The sequence below is a fragment of the Zonotrichia leucophrys genome, chromosome 1, assembly GCF_028769735.1.
Source record: "Zonotrichia leucophrys gambelii isolate GWCS_2022_RI chromosome 1, RI_Zleu_2.0, whole genome shotgun sequence".
Taxonomy (NCBI): domain Eukaryota; kingdom Metazoa; phylum Chordata; class Aves; order Passeriformes; family Passerellidae; genus Zonotrichia; species Zonotrichia leucophrys.
Window position 1 is genome coordinate 58,909,999 of NC_088169.1, and position 15,726 is coordinate 58,925,724.

A 15,726-nucleotide genomic window follows, 5' to 3' on the forward strand; every position below is an offset into this window, starting at 1 on the left:
TATTAAACAACTGATTAACATTAATGTTATGAGCTTCTCCTGTTGACTTTTTAACATCAGCCAATTAACATTTGAATGATTAAGTAATTCTTTATTTCTGCAGAATTATCATTGATTTAAGAGTTTCTTACCTAGTGACTTTGCAAGGTTATTTTTATTCACCCTAATTCAAAGGAAAAGTTGAGGAAGATGAAAAAGGTGATGGGAGATTGTTCATAAGAATAGAGCAGCCAACTCCTGAGATAACAGAAAGATGGAAGCAAGATATTCAGATACTGGAGTCTGAGAAGCAAGAATGATAACAGTTAACAGGCCCATTCCATTAATGGGCCACACAAAAGCACCTGACCCAGTTTCTTGGAAGATGGAACCAGAAGTACAAGCCTGGAATCAATCAAATGTCTTTGTCCTGAGAAGCAAATGGACTCCGATACAACTGTGGTGGGTTGACCTGGATGCCAGGTGGCAACCAAGACACTAGATAATTTTGCTCTTCAGTAATATGGTGGGGAGAGAAAAGAAGATGGGAAAAAAGCCTTATGAGTCAAGATATGGGCAGCTCAATGAAGCAAAACCAAAGTATGTGCAAATAATACAAATCAAATTGAAGTTTCATTCTCTCTATTTCCCAGAACTTTAGTATATATATTGGCTGCTCTGGAAGACAGAGCAGTAGTTAATTTCCTTCCCTGCTTCCTTCTCCTTTCTCTGAGATTTTTTTTTTTTTTTTTCTGAGCAGACACCATAGAGTGTGGAATATCCCCTTGGTCACTGGGGATGGGGTCACTTGGTCACAGGTCAGCTGTCCTGATTATGTTCCCTCCTAAGATATTGCCCACCTTCAGCCTGCTGGTGAGGGTGGAATGTTGGAGAGATGGTGCTGATGCTGTGCCAGCCCTGCTCAGCAACAGCCAAACAGCAGTGTATTGCCAACAGCTTTCCACCTACCAGAAAAAAGCACAATACTCTGAGGTCTGCTCTGAGGAAAGCAAGCTCCATCTCAGACACACCCAATAGAGCAACATTTCAAGTCTGGATATAGAAGGAGCAGGATTTTGTCAAGTGAAGTGGTGCTTATGTTTTGCATTTCAAGTACCTGAAATGCTCCATTTATATTGGTCTAAGGGCGTAAGCTTAAGGTTTTGGGTTTTTTTGTTTAATTTTAGTAACATACTAAGATTTATAGATCTTTAATCAGTATGATTGGCAATTGTTTAATCTCATGACTTAGAAATACCCAAAGACTGTTTCAAACAAGGTGGTCTGGACATAAATGGAGCATAGAAGGCTGGAATTCGTAGGGACCACTAAGGACTGTGTAACTGTTCATCAGTCATAGATATGAATATGATCTATTCATAGATTTTATGAAATGGTCAGTGGAAAGAAAGACAATATCACCATTGCTAAGATCCTCAGGTGTGATAATAGGACAGAGAAGGTGGTCGACAAGAAAGTTTCATTTTTCGTTAATGTAAGTTGTTCAGAAAAGTGAAAGGAAGAACTCTATACTTTATATACTCTATAAAGGGATAGTGGAATGGCAACAGAAGCCTATAAAAACAGTCAGGACAGCATGTATGAAATGCATTATGTCATCAGACAGACAAACAAAAGAAAAATAATGAGAAATATCACCCTATAAATGACATCATCAAATAATTATACAAAGAAACCAAAGGGATCACTAAAACTTAAGGAGTCAAAGATAACGTTGGAGAAATACCATAAAAACTGTTCTGCTAGAGGGAGAAAAGTTAGTTGTCTGTAAATGCTTTCTATAATGTTCTTGTGAATATATTAAAAAAAAGAAAATCCATTAAAATCAGTGATAAGATCCAGACCACAAAACTGTGCAAGCTCCAGAAAAATGCCGTTCAAAACATGTATATATTATCTATAAAGTAGACTTATTAAAGTGATGAAGGAATTACTAATATATCATATGTCGAAAAGGTAGAAAACTGGAGTTTTAGTTCACCAATATTTGATGGAGAAACAGGGCAGTTGTCAATGAGTATATGGAGATAAAATGAGGGAAATACTAATTAGTCTACCAAACAATTCTAGAATAAGAATTAAATGGGATAGAATGTCAATTGATATAATATAAAAATAATATGTCATAAAGACATCTCACCAGCGACATCCCAGAGTAAGCAATGATTGTTATTGTTATAATGCAAAATAAACCATTCGGCTTGGCTTAAATATTTCGGAGTTTTATTATGTTAGGTGATTTCTCCTGAAGAACGTGGAAGTTTAATGAGGTGGGAGGCGTAAGAAATATTGTTTGTTCAGAGTCCAAGTTGATGAGAAAATAAAAGCACAAAAATGGCAAGGCTGACAACGAACAAGATCAGTAGCTTAAAAACCTGTTGTCAGTCATCAGAAATTATATTCAAAGTAATAGAAGAAAGGTCAAGAATGCAGAAATAAATGTAGTTTTAAGCAGGAAACGTGTAAAATAGTTTTAGTAAGTAATTTACATGATAATTGTGTGCAGGCAATTGACTCCAGTTAATGACTCCATTCCAATTCACCAACTGCACTTGGCTTACTTTAATGCCTAGAGGTACTTCAGAGAAGACTCAATCACAACCAAGGAGAGGAATTATATGAGTAAGGGGAAAAACCAGAAAATTTTTTAAAATCATTAATCCAAACATTGCAAGACTTTTCAAAATGTATGTGTTGGACATGCAATTTAATCTGAAAAACTCCAGGTATCTGAAGAAAAAGCATCCAAGACTTATTGTACGCGTTTTAGTTCTTCTTACTTGAGCTAACGTTTTGCTATTTTTAACTCATGGTGCACAGCATAACTTGAAAAATAACAAGATTAAGGACACATGTTTCAGTTAGAGACAAAAAAGGCAAAGGAAAAAACAAACAACATTGTCCTTGCCCTTGAGGTTAGCTGGACAAGGACTTTGTATGTGGTGAACCATACATGCGGGTTTTGTTGAATGGATGTTGCCTGGTATTCCAAAATAGTGGAATTTTATTCTTTATTCTGCCAAAAGATGAAAGTACAAGTAAGGAGGGAGTATATTTCTTACAGGAAGCTAGTCTGTTGTCTCAGAGCCACAGCTCTGAGTTCCAGGGACACATGAACCATTTCAGGACAGATCATTGTGCAACAGCTACCTACCTTCCCTTAACCAGATGCATACAGTAGGTGAGGTTACGCGGGCAGCAAAATGACTGTCCACCTTTGAAGTGGGGAGATGACAGACAACGGGCACGCTGCAGAACATCTGTGAAAGAGAAGACAGGTAGATAAATATCTTATTTTCCAGTTTTGCTGAGGGAAGAGAAGGCAAGAACATGGAGCAAGAGGGGGCTGAGGAGCTAAACATCAGCACGATAAACTGCCACTATCTTTCCACCACTATCAAGAGCTGACTACATCTCATTAGTTTATCATTAATTTTTAAGTTTCAGTTTATTTTAGGATGCAATACACAAATTTTTACCTATCTTCAAATACTGAATAATTCCTCAAATTTAACAAGCCCATCAAAAGTGATCCAGGCATAGCACAAACTATTTATTGAATGCTTTCAAATCAAAATCAATTAACTGCAACCACTGCCCTTAAATTTATAGTATTTTTGACTTTACCAAGAAAGGGCTGAAGAGTCAGTCAAATAACTGAGGTGCATTTTTTTTTCTTTTTTTTGCTTGAAAACTGAATAATAGATGCTCTTCTGGGTACCATTTTTCATAACTAGCAGTTTATAAGAAAAAAATAGCTTTTTCAAGCAATCCTCAAGGGAAAATTGAGTTCTGTGGACAGACTTGCATATTTTGTGAAAGTTGCCGTCCATCCAGTGGTTTTAGAAACTTCCTTAATATTTGTGAACTCCTGTAACCACTAAATTGCATTAGTGTCAAAGAACAGTGTTTACCTATCAGAGAAACATAGAAGAGTAAATTTAAAGTAAAAGGCTCAGGACAGAAGATTGTGAAATATTCTTGATAAGATTTTGCTGTTCTTTCAAAAATGTGTGATTCCTAGGCTAGGGTTTTGCTGTCATCTTATTGCAAATGTCCCATACCTTCTCAGCAATTTCTCATGGGCACTTCCTCATAGCACAGACTTCAACTTCTTCTCTTTCTTCTTCCTCACAACACAACCAACAAACTGCATCTATCTTCTCAGCTGTCTAACCCACTCTTTTATAGCACTCATCCTTATTGGACACAGCTGTGGCCTGTTATGGGCAGGCCTGTTCCTAATCTTTGGGGATTAGCGCAGTTGCAACTCCTCAGGTGTGAGATTACCTTCTGCACTATCTTTATTTTCTTACATTCTATCACCCCACAGGGTTTGATACTGCTTTTTGGAATTCCTTTTCTGACACAATCAGAGATGTCTCCAACAATGTGACAGGACTTAGACATTAAATGTATAAGGATGTTTGTGCAAATGTGAATCAGCTGAAAGGAGGACATAATACTTCACCTCAATCCCCTAAACACATTGAACCTATTTAAAAATGTATAAACTAAGGAAACTGGTCATGTCATTTAAATGTTTACTCTTTTTTTTTTTCTTATCTCATAGTATGTTTTCCCTAAAAAACTTATTATAAACTTGAAATGTCAGTAGCTATTATTATGTTAATTCTCTGGGAACACAGCATCGTAGTTTCAGCTGGTGTGAATCTGCTGAAGCCAGTAGAGCTTTTATTATTGTTTATCACTGTCAGTGCAGAACAGCTGAAGCTACGTAAGAGGTGGACTAATTGCCACTTAGGGGTATGTCAGGAGAGAACTGGGACCAGACAGCCAATCCATCTGTCACAGAGCACTTGAGTAAAGGTTAAACTCATGGTTCAACAGACTCTAGTTTTTACTAGCAGAAACCTGTACTGGCATAGATGCTGAATTATATTTTTATGTGTGTGTAAGTTAATAATACAGAATCAAAGTACCCCTCAGATTGGTCTCACAGTTTATTCAGGGTCTCCAAAAAGAAGCACACATCTTCATATGAACAATGAAATTATTTAAATCAGCAAACAAAATCAAAGACTGAGCTCTTGAAAATAAGCTACACACCAAATAGCACTTTGGGGTGATTTGCCACATCATAGTTCAAAGGATATAAAGAAGTATGCATGTTGTAACATCTAGACAATTAATAAAAACAGTAACCGATTATCTTGATGACATTGGTTTCCCTTTTTATTAATTTTCCATGATTGTATGTTATTCTAACTTACTTTCTCCCAGTCTTTAACCCAATTTGATTAAGTTTTTGATAAAATATGCTATCCATTACAGAAAATAAAAATACTTGACAATATTTGTCTTTGTGTATATTGCATTTTCCATATGTTCTGTATGTATAATTAGGGTTTTGGAAAGCTAACCTTTTCAATAACAAATACAGTATGCCAAGGAAATGACGTATGATTCAACTTAAAGACAATGAATCTAAGGTTAGGCGAAACCCTGATCTGAGGCATAACCTTAACCCTAGGCAGAGCAGTACAAGCAGCTTTGGGCTAAGGCTGGTACAAAGGGGAAAGCTGTGGAGGAAGCCATGTTTTGGTTTTTCTGTGTTTCTCTTGGCGTGCCTTTTGTAGCTGCAGTGTGCCTGGAGGTCTGGGCTTTCTGGTTTTTGAAATCTAAACCTAGGCATAATCCTAACCCTAGGTGAGTGACTAAAAGGTGCATGGGCGTGAGGCTGGTGCCAGGAAGAAAGATGTGGAGGAAGCCGTGTTGTGGCATTCCGTGCTCCCCTTGAATCAGTTTGATAATTCAGGGAAACTGGTTTTGAATTGATGGGTGAAGGTATAAAGCATTTTTACCTCTTAATTGGAAATCATGAAATTGTAACCATGCAAAGTTGGGCATTGTGTGCACCATAGATGTCTTTAACTGCAATTTAAACAACTAGGATCAAATAAACTTACCTTTTTTTTCAGTTCAAGCGGATATCTTTTTCACTTCAAACACATATCTCTACTACAGTTGATGCTTATGTCTTTAAGATTTATTTAGATAAGGTAGATAAATCACTCTCCAGATGTGTGAACTTCTCATTATTGATTACAAAGAGAAGTGATTGCCTCAGACTTACTTAGGTTTTTGATTGCCAGATACAAATCAGTTCAAATGAATTCTATCCAAGGGAAAGAAATTCAAGATCTTTTATTCCCAAAACCTAACCAACTTATCCTCATGTGGCAAGAGCAAATTCTTCTCTTACATTCTTGTTGCACATCTACACATTTGTAAGGTCAGTCTAAATGAGAGACTAGGCTAAATTTCCATCAGCAGTATATTGCTGGACACAAACACAGCATCCCTTCTTTGCAAGTAATATTACCATAGGAAATTTAGGTGTTACTTCTCCATATATTATTTGTCTTTTTCTTCTTCCTAACAAATATTTTATTTTAATTGTATTTAGGGTGAGATTCTCAGAGTACCTCTGTAGTGTTTGAATAAAGAAGAAGATTTTAATCTGACTGAAAATTGAAACTCTTTCCATTCTGATTTGTGTGGTTTGTCTTTTGGGGTTCTAGAAACGTAGACACTTTGACAAATCTGTAACTCCACCAAAAGAAAGGGAATTTTTAATATTTACACTTTAAGTTATGGCAAGTGTTCCCAGAGTAAAAAACGTGGATATGAAATCTGAGCAAATTAATTAAAGTTCCTTTAGGAAAATGATATACATTTCTCTAGAGAGATATTTTGATATTGTTTATACAAACCCATCCTGCAATTTTAAAATAAGCAACTCCATTTTGATGGTAATTTAAAATTTATTAGCATATTTTGAGAGTAAATACTTTGCTGGGAACAATGTTCAGCAGCAAAATACATGACTAGGTTTGCCCTGTGCTAACCTGGAAACTCCTCACATGAGACACATTTTCTCATCATTAAAGGAGAAATTAACAAGTCGGTAATTGGCACCTTGAACTTCATTAGTGTATAGCTCACCAACAACATACCTCAGTGTCTGAGGGTCAGGAGACAGCCACTGTAGAACAGCATCCTCTTCTTAAGACCACTTTAAGTGAAAATGTATGCATCCTTGTAGCAACATTCACCTTCTCTATTTACATACACAAGGTTAGTTCCCAAGACTATTTCCATCTGGTCAGAGAGCACAGATCTGACTTTTGTAGAGGCAGAAAAACAAAAATGATTATTGGAGGAACTCCTAGGACAAATACTGAATATTCTTCAAACTAATTTGAAGAATGAATAAGTTGCAGTACAGTAGAGACTGGGGGGAGTAGGGCAAGAAAGTAAAAATAGTCAGTGAAATAGAGAGAGAAAATGGGGGAGTGAAAATGGTACTGAGAAATGGAGAGAAGGAAGAAATGGAAAAAGAAAGAATGAGAGAAAGACGTAAGAGAAAGGAAGGGAGGGAGGGAGGGACGGAGGAAGGAAGGAAGGAAGTGGCGGAAGGAAGTGGCGGAAGGAAGTGGCGGAAGGAAGTGGCGGAAGGAAGGAAGGAAGTGGCGGAAGGAAGGAAGTGGCGGAAGGAAGGAAGGAAGTGGCGGAAGGAAGGAAGTGGCGGAAGTGGCGGAAGTGGCGGAAGTGGCGGAAGTGGCGGAAGTGGCGGAAGTGGCGGAAGGAAGGAAGGAAGGAAGGAAGGAAGGAAGGAAGGAAGGAAGGAAGGAAGGAAGGAAGGAAGGAAGGAAGGAAGGAAGTGGCAGAAGGAAGTGGCGGAAGGAAGTGGCGGAAGGAAGGAAGTGGCGGAAGGAAGGAAGTGGCGGAAGGAAGGAAGTGGCGGAAGAAGGAAGGAAGGAAGGAAGGAAGGAAGGAAGGAAGGAAGGAAGGAAGGAAGGAAGGAAGGAAGGAAGGAAGGAAGGAAGGAAGGAAGGAAGGAAGGAAGGAAGTGGCGGAAGGAAGGAAGTGGCTGAAGGAAGGAAGTGGCGGAAGGAAGGAAGGAAGTGGCAGAAGGAAGGAAGTTGTGGAAGGAAGGAAGTGGCGGAAGGAAGTGGCGGAAGGAAGTGGCGGAAGGAAGTGGCGGAAGGAAGGAAGGAAGGAAGTGGCGGAAGGAAGGAAGGAAGGAAGGAAGGAAGGAAGGAAGTGGCGGAAGGAAGGAAGGAAGGAAGGAAGGAAGGAAGGAAGGAAGGAAGGAAGGAAGGAAGAGGAAGGAAGGAAGGAAGGAAGGAAGGAAGGAAGGAAGGAAGGAAGGAAGGAAGGAAGTGGCGGAAGGAAGTGGCGGAAGGAAGGAAGTGGCGGAAGGAAGTGGCGGAAGGAAGTGGTGGAAGGAAGGAAGGAAGGAAGTGGCGAAGGAAGTGGCGGAAGTGGCGGAAGTGGCGGAAGTGGCGGAAGTGGGAAGTGGCGGAAGGAAGGAAGGAAGGAAGGAAGGAAGGAAGGAAGGAAGGAAGGAAGGAAGGAGAAAAAGAAAAAGTTAAGATGAAAGATGACGAAGAGGAATAAGAAAAAGAAGAGGAAGAAAATAAAGAAAAGCAGATTATAGAATGCCTTGTAGGGTTTGTTTTGAGGTTGAATTGTTTGCATTTGCTGATAATAATGAAAGAATATCTATATTGCACTCTTTAATGACATTTTTCAGATTTAAGGGGGTTTTTTTGTTTAATTTATTTCTATTAGTGAAGTCCATAGCAAGTGGATGTCAATTTGTCACTTTGTCACTTTGTCAATTAAGTGAACACATATTTTAGTCTTAATTTTAAAAGATTTTAATGATGGTGTGGCATGTACTGTATGCAGGACAATGACATTTTACTTAATGCAATTCAAGGAAAATTTGAGGAGTTGCTTATTCTGGTTTGTTCAAGTTTTTTGCTATCTGATCATTGATCATGGGGTTTGGTGTAATTTTTATTCAAGAAGAAATCTGTTCTATTTGTACAGGACAATGCCCTGAAAGTTGGGTTTCCAATTTCTTAATAAGGACATAATTCTCAGAAGACCTCCACAGCCATGTATAATTCTGTAATCAAATAGCAGGTAAGGTCCATTGAGAAGTTTAAGATTTTTCTCATTATAGTTTTAATAAAAGTTGTAAATATTTATTGTTATTTCAGATGAGAAAAAGGGAGAAAGATCAGTTACTAAAAACAGTCTGTAGAAAAATACAATTGCAAATTCCATCACTAAGACTCTGGCTATGTTAATAAATAAAATAGTCCAGGGACTCTTTGGACCTCAGGCTAATTGGCACAGCAGAGTAGTTTTCTTTGCAACTAAACTCTCTTTCCCTCCTAAATAGATCAGCTATGCTCAAACTGCTATGGGGAATGATCCTTGGCTCAGTTTTGACTGGGAGGAAGTTGCTGATCTTAGGGACTCTGCTGGCAATTTTGCAGTATAGGTAACTACATGCCAGTGATCAGCCCCTCGACACATCCTGTTAGATGAACTCCTACAGGAATGTCCCAAAGGCACAGATTTCTTGGCTCACAGTACTCGGAGCAGATGATTACCCACAGTGACATCTGTCTACAAGGCTGAATAGGGTGGGTCTGGACCCATGTAAGTTGGGACCCTGGCAGAGTTGGCAAATCTACTAGGACACTTAGATGCACTTATGTATTTATTCATATTCAAAATAAAGTTATGAGTGCATTTACCCTATTTCTTTATTCAGACATAAGGAACAATTTTTTTTCTCCAGTGTAAATATACCTGTGTTAAATTGTGTTTTGATTTTGTTAGAAACCTAAGCCAGATCTTTCCCTAATTGTTATGCCTCAGTGACTAAAGCAAATGGGACAAACCTAGTCCCTGGATCATATAAGAATCTGCCTGTTAAATACTCCATAATCCTACTTCAGATTTTCTATTCAATAAATAGTGTAAAAAAAAGAAAAAAGGTAAAGAAGATGTATTTGTGTATATTACTTTGCAACTACCTCTGTGTGGTTTCCACTCCATTAAATTTCTTCATGCAATTCAGAAATTCTTCTCATTTCTTCAAACTAATCAGGGTGAAACTTTGACATTAATGAATACATCTGTTCTGTTTCAGCCCAGTTTTCCTAGATGGTGTCTACAAAAGGATTTTTAGTCTTCTAAAAGATTTATTAGAGTGAGAAATATAAGAAAATATTCAGCTTATTCAGAAACAGGTTTAGAGATTGATGAAGTTACCTTTGGCAATAATGTTTGATGAATTCAACAGAAACAAAAGATGGAAAAAATTTGAAAGGCTGAAAACAGAAGTTAAGAAATTCACACAAAAGTTGCAGTAACAATTTGTTAATAACAAGATAATTAAAGCATTGCAACAACTTGCTAAGGAATATGGCAAAATACTTAATGTTTAACATGCATTTTTAAAGCCTTATCTTTTAAACTTTTCTCTGGATGAGGTTGCAGCAGGCACTGTGGGTTAGGCCTGGTTTAGTCTAGTGTTAGTGAATTAACATAGGAAAGGGAAGTAGTCTTGTTTCAGGATTACAGGAGCATCTCTGATCTGCATAACCCATCAGTCACTGAGAAAGCAGCAAACATATGGAGAACCTCCCAGGGGTACAGAGTTAGGGCACCAGTGATGGCAACAGCCAGGTCTTATGCACGACTGGCTGATCATGCCTCTCGTTTTCTCTACTTTATCAGACCAGTGTTGGTATCCAGTAGGAGGATAAAAAAGAGGCCTGGGCACACTATGGCCCCGCTCCAGGATCACACAATGTTTGCCAGGGACTTCAATGCCAACTTGCCAAACCTTCATTTTTCTCAAACTCCCAAACAAGTCCTAAAAGAGTGCATTTATCTGTGGTTAAAATGCATTGGTATCCAAGTTTCTGCACTGTCCTTTGATGTCAGAAGTAAGGAAGTGATTACATGAATCACAGATGGCTTTGGGAAAGGGAGCAAGAAAGACAAATATCTGGTCCCTTCACAGGAGGATGAAAAATATTCTTAACACAGCATTTGACCCAAATACATGCCCCTGTTGGAAGTGGAATGTAAAAAACTCTGGATTCTGGAGAAAATTATGTTCAGGAAAGTTTCAGTCTTTATAAAGGAAATAGGAAAAATTTTAAAACATTAGTGTGGATTTGTATTTTTGCATACAAGATTTAAATGGAAAAAATACAAATCCTGAAAGAATAGAAGGATGATCCAGAAAAAAAGGAAATTCATTAAAAAAAAACTTATAACCTGCTAAAGAGAAATTGGTGTCTGTGCATCAAGGATGTGATATAGAGCAGAAAAATGCACAGAGAGCAGTGGTGGAGCTGGCTTGACCCAAAATAAGAGGGGCTGCCAAGTGAAAAAGGCTGTGTTCTTGTTTTTCTGATGTTGCTGCAGGCATTTGCTCCTGATTGAGGCCTGGAACATTTGAAGGGAGATATCTGATCTTGCTTTTTCTTCTCCTCCTCCTCCACGACAAAGGGGTTTGCTGGCCCTGCAGAAAGGGAAGTCCCCATCACAAAGGGGACTCTGTGAGGGACAGTCCCCATTAAAAAAAGGTAGGAATGACCCAGATGTATTTGCACCTCAGGCTGGCTGAGGCACATAACTCTGGGGACAGGGCAAGGTGTCCAGGCTGCTACAATGCAGCCTGGGTGGCCACAATGGCATGTCACCATCTGGCCCTGCATCCTAGCAGGTTGTGAGAGCCAAAGGGGAATGATCACATGGTTACAGAAGTGCTGGGAAATCATCTAATTTATAAAACTGCATGATTAAATGCTCTGGTGTTCAGTTCTATTTAGTCTCTACACTCCCATTGGTCCTGAACTGTGACAGATGTGTCAGGGGTGTACATCTAATTTTTTCAGCAGTTCATTGTGGTGCTGCAGCAGAGCATAGATGTAAAGCTCTTACCACTTTCAGCCATTATAAGGATTTTTGGCTTTAGCTGCAGATTAAAAACAAACCATTATGTTCATGACATTACTTTTCTGAAGAACTGGTGAAGCAGAATGGCCATTTTACTCTCTTCTACCCTTTGGTAAAAATTTATTCCAGTACACTGAACTTTCTCAGATAAGCAGCAGTTTGAATTGGGATCTCTCCAAAGGCAAATGTCAGAAATAAAACTCTCACAGAACTATGGAAACAGATCTAAAGTCACAAACAGGCTGATTGAACTAGGCACACAGCTTTTGCCTGAAGTGAGACAAGGTAAATCCATCTCAATATTCTTTGCATAGTTGCCTCAGCTGCGTAAAAGTTGCCTTCAGGTGTATGAAACCTCGAACTCAATATTAATGAGCTTCTTTATTTCAAATTAGAGTTATTTTCAATAACGTAGTATTATTGAAATCATAGGATTATTCACTCATCAGAGAGCATTCATCTTCCCATGTCTGTAAGCTGAATTTGGAACAGACAGCCAACAATTGTGACAGGAAATCCCAAGATGCTCTTAGGAATGCAGAATTTAGGTCAGAACACGGTTTGGGCCCAAATCAGTGGAGCCCACCTCAGGCCAGGTCAGGGCTGTGGTGGATCTGGAGTCTGGCACGCCTACAACATCACTAAGGAATGGTACATCTGAACTGAAGGGTACCTCTAGGCTGAACTGAAATGGGGCTCCTGGGCCAATGGACAGGGATTGGGAAGAGGCCCACAGGGAGCACAGGACTAGGCAGCACAAGGGCCTAGGCAGCGCAATAGCATTCAGAGAAAGCCCTGAAATTTTCATTAATGAAAGTTGTGTATGCAGAACAAATATGGAATGATAGACATTTAGAGAAAACTCAAACTGTTTCAAGGCGGGATCTAGGATTCATAAAATCGTTAAAGCTGGAAAAGATCCCTAAGAGCATTAAGTCCAACCATTAGGCTATCTCTGCCACAACCATCACTGAACCATGTTTCTATGCACATCTACAAGCATCAAATCATCATTGCACTGATTTTGTCTTATGCTTATGTTTTCCCAGATGTATTTCATCATCTCATACAGGTGAGTTTTTTTTAATTTTGTTGATGAAGTTTTTTTTCCTCAAAGAATTACAGTAGAGTTAGTGGTGGAGGAGTTTTGTTTGGGTGTTTTTTCTTATTTGGTTCTTTTTTTTTTTTTTTGGTGTTTGTTTGTTTTTGTTTTATTTTTCTGGTTGATTTTGCTGCTTTTATTATTTTTCCATAGCACTTCATTCACTGACAGCCATTCTCTTATTTGTTCTTCAGCAGAACTTAGGAGCATGTTTTTTATAGTGCCATAGTCATAAAAACAAAGGTTAGTACTTCAGTGGAAACATGTCAAAAACATGGACAATATGGAGATGAACCTCACAACACTGAAAGAGTAAAACACTGATTGCAATGGCATGCCGATATAAAGTATAAATGGCTCACAGATTTCTGCTGAGTGCCTACTTATCAAGGAAGTCTGTCGGTAGAGGTAAGGATATTTGTGTCCACAAAACCTCTACTTTCCAATTTAAGTCTATTGATTAATATGTTTACCTACTTCCTTATTACCTGTAGGCATTAGATAATGTGAATTTAAAAAGCAGAGCAGAGTAGGACACTGTAGCCACATTCACATATTGTGCAATTTATAGTATCTTCAAGAAAGACCACGTGTCAGAATCAATACAGGAAGAACAACTCAGCCACAAAAACTCTGGGAGTAATTGTGGTTGAAGGAAGAGTGATTCCTTCTGTGACTTTGGAGACTAGAGAGGAAATACGAATATAATTCCCTAAATCATAATTTTAACCTTTTCCCAACAAGCTTTGAAATCTGACAGAGACAAGATAGATTGATAAGAGATATCACTTTGCAGAAACCAGTGACAATTTCATGACACACTTGGGATTTAAAAATCTCTTGCACAAGAAAAAACAAGAATTCACATTTTGCCTGATCTTCATTTGATGAAACAAGATGTTCATAAAAGCCCTCTTCTCTCTCACAGTCAAAGCAAGGGCATTTGAATAAAACTTTAAGGGATGCACAAAACTACATAATCTTTGTCTGTAAACATCAGGTGTTCCATAATGTCAGCTGCTTTAAAATTAGACATTTTATTTCTATTTGAAGCTAAATGAACCACAGAAAATAATTCAATTGAAAACACATCAAAATCAAATACAGAATAGATTTTGCCTGCAAGCAGCACATAGCTCATTCCATACTCTAAATTTTGTCCACAAAGGATATTAGTAACCATCATATTCTATAGCCATGACAACAGTCATACTGTTCTTTTTGATCTATTAATTTATCTGATTTTGTTAAAAAGTGCTAGAAGTTAATCCATGTTATAAATGAGTACCAGACCTTCCCAATCCCATTGCTCTGATGGCCAAAGTTTTAAGACATTAATACCAGGTGCATAAATTTCTCAAATAGGTAAGAACATGTGAATTCTGAATTAATGTTTTATGGTGTTGAAAAGTTGCTGCTTTAGACATTACTGAGATTAATTAATAACAATTACTCAATATAGTAATTTCAGAGATTATTTAATAGAGATTATTTAATAACAATTAGTAACTTCAGAGAAGATTGTTAAGACTTCCAAGAAAGTTTGGTTATGGCAAAAGTAGCCTAAGCAAAAAAAAAAAAACTCATCATCCACTAAAATAGGCTGTGGTATTTAACCTTCACTTGATCAGTAAATCTTCAGTCATTTAGGAAATTCAAGGTCATTTTAAGGTGTAGTTCTGCCTAAAACAGAATCTGAAATAAGGCTGATGAATGGCACTCTGGCAGTGCTTTTTTGTCCTCTTAGATTATAAAAGGGCAACTGCTGGTGACCTTGACAGTAAACTTTTGACCTTTACAGTGAGTTTAATCCCACCCAAGAAAATTCACTCTTTTACTGATGAGATACATAATCATGGCTGTGCCACATGCATCCTTTTTGGTTAAACAATGTAGACTTAAAATGCTGAGGCATGAGATGAGAACAGCAGTCAGGTAACCCAAATTCATTTTACACATTATAGGTAATATAACACTGGCAACAGGAAAAAGTAGGGTAAAAAAATGAAACCATAGAGTAGTTCTGTATTCCTCCTTAGTATTGTTTTTGAGATTTTTAGGACCATGCAAAGAACAAAATACATGAAATACCTTATTAACTAATAATGAAAGCATTCACTTGAAAAGAGAACTGTTGTCTGTTCTAGGTAGATCTTAATCATTTACATTAAATATTCACTGTATAAAATCCGAACAGACATTAGAGTAAGCTGTCTTCCATAAGATACTGACTCATTATAGCCTTTAATATTAATTTTTAATTTTTGTGGTAGTTTTGCTTGAACATCTATATTTTTCCAGAGTCCCTTTTAAAATATGGGCTTCATCATTATGAAATATCCTAACATATGTCTCTGAATATTCACTTTCAATAGAAAATATCGTAGTTTGTCATGAGTTACAGGAAATATGCATCTTCCTAATTAATCCCAATCCAAATTTTCCACATTTCCTTGCCACTTTCTACCTCCTGCAGCATCATTAATGCCCCATAGACCACCTGATCTCTCTTGGCCTTCCCATAAAAAACAGCCCTTTCTCTGATTCATCACTGCCAGAATTCCTTCAGTGTTGCTAATTTACGCATATGCCATTTGGCACTCAGCAAGTCCTATCAGAATTTCTAATTTATTGGATGCCCTCTATTCTTCACTTGGCTCCCTCTCCTCAAATAATAACATGTTCTCTGTTATTATCTTACAGCCACAATGCAGAACATACTGACAAGAGCTTGCAAAAAAATGAAGAGAGGAAATGGAATAAAGAACCTTGTTGTGTTGTGTACTAATCTGCTACTTTTCATCTCTCCTCCCAGACCT

General features: G+C 37.8%; 1 long non-coding RNA gene across 1 annotated transcript; it reads right to left on the minus strand.

Annotated features, from left to right (window-relative positions):
• Positions 1-2,043: 2,043 nt before the first annotated feature.
• Positions 2,044-4,164, minus strand: LOC135453157 (uncharacterized). The gene is made up of 3 exons (XR_010441785.1): positions 4,065-4,164; positions 3,155-3,260; positions 2,044-3,016 (listed from the first exon to the last, which is right to left on the minus strand). It is a non-coding gene; the product is annotated as an uncharacterized LOC135453157 (long non-coding RNA).
• Positions 4,165-15,726: the final 11,562 nt, after the last annotated feature.